We start from the raw sequence: 1,667 nt of genomic DNA, 5'->3' as shown, positions 1-1,667 counted from the left end.
TTTGTTCTGGATTTCCTTTCTCCACTTTTCCTGGAGTAGTGTTGAAGTTCCATGAACTTGGTTACATTGAGGCAGGCGGGTTTGGGGGCAGGGGTAGGGAATTTAGTCCTTGAGTCATCTGTCTGGTCTGAGGTGTCAGCTGAGCCTGTCCACACAGCCTCTCAGGTCGAGGCTATTTTCACTGATGAGAGACATAGAAATAAGCTCTTTCTGCTGCTCTCATGGGGTCCAGGCACACCTGAAAGCTCTCTTTGGGGTCTTGACTTTTAAGACTGTCCAGGAAAACTATCAGGGCCTCCTCTGAGGTGGGCATCCTCTGAGGCAGCCACCCTGGGACTCCATTCCTATTCCTTGGGAGCATTGTTTTAAGAAGCTAGAAGGGGAAATCCTTTTTCATTCTTGAGGTTGTTCTCTCAGAGAAATTTCTGTACCTTTAGGTCTGCTTTGGAAGCACGAAACAATACTCTATGGGTTTAGGCTTCGGAAAACCAAGGTAGGAGGCAGTTACTCCTTCTACCTTCTACTTTTTTTTTTTCTTAAAGAAAGTGCTTATTTTCCTTCAACTTTATTTCCATTTTCTGTTTAAGTCTGAAAGAACAGACTCTGAACAGTTCATACCCTTCCAGTGGCCTGAGCAGTGGAAGCTGCAGACCAGCCTTCAGTGGTAGGCTGAACACTTCGGGCTGCAGTAGCGAACTACTAGACAGGCACAAGAGGGCACTTGTGCCATCGGACTAGCCTGTGACCTTGGGTTCAGTAGCAGTAAGCCCAGGAGCTGGAACAGTCCATTCTCCCTGAAATTCCTCCTTGGTCCAGGCCTTCTCAGCAGCAGCCTGCTCTTCCTTAATCTTTTCAGGATCCCTGTAGAAATAGACATCAGGCCATGACCACTCATGGTTGTTCAAAAGAGACAGTGCCATGCACACATTAAACTTCTCCAGCCAGCACCCAGCACATCAGACCCACTGAGTGAACTCCCTTGATGTTGCATGGATGGCAATGTCTGCAGAGCACCAAGGAGAGTCCGCATCATACAGAGCAATGGGAGGCAGGTTAACCTAAGGTGCCTGTATTGAGAGGCTAAGGAAGGCTGGACCTAGTCGGTGAGGGTTCCAGGAGTGAAGCGGCCAGAAGTAGGAGCAGATCCCACTGCAGCAGCAAAGCTCAGCACAGCCTGCTGGCCAGTAGTCCTGGAGGATGTGACAACTGACATCAGCTGGGTTTTCAATGGCAACAGCAGCTCAAGCTGGGAGCAGAAACTTCTATTTATGACATACATGCCATCTCTCTTCTTTTTGTAGACATATTCATCTATTTGGAGGTCAAGGTTGGTGCCATCTAGGTGGACATCTTCCCCCTTTCGGTTGTAAGACATAAAGGTCTCCAGACATTGTGAAAGATTCCCTTTATGTTATCAGGGGCACTCAGAGCAACACTATATGGACTCCTCTCTGGGTACTGCAAAAAGGTGTCTTCTACACCTTGTGGCTGTGTGGTCTACCTGGCCCCAGGCGATGCAGAATGAGGGGAGATAAGGGAAGAAGGAGGATTACCAGGAGAGAGATTTTAAAAAACAGGTAATATGTCCACTAAAATATCAAAGATGTTATTGTACCACATCAAGGCATTTTTAATCCCTGCATAGACAAAGTTCCAAGTTCATTTTA

At 47.3% G+C, this 1,667-nt stretch overlaps 1 pseudogene; it reads right to left on the bottom strand.

The window, feature by feature from the left end:
* Positions 1-612: 612 nt before the first annotated feature.
* Positions 613-1,375, bottom strand: LOC112918540 (small ribosomal subunit protein uS2 pseudogene; annotated as a pseudogene).
* Between the last annotated feature and the right edge of the window lie 292 nt (positions 1,376-1,667).

Source organism: Vulpes vulpes, chromosome 9 (assembly GCF_048418805.1).
Source record: "Vulpes vulpes isolate BD-2025 chromosome 9, VulVul3, whole genome shotgun sequence".
NCBI classification, from domain to species: domain Eukaryota; kingdom Metazoa; phylum Chordata; class Mammalia; order Carnivora; family Canidae; genus Vulpes; species Vulpes vulpes.
The sequence above is the reverse complement of the archived record's forward strand: the minus strand, read 5'-3'. Positions and strand labels throughout refer to the sequence as shown.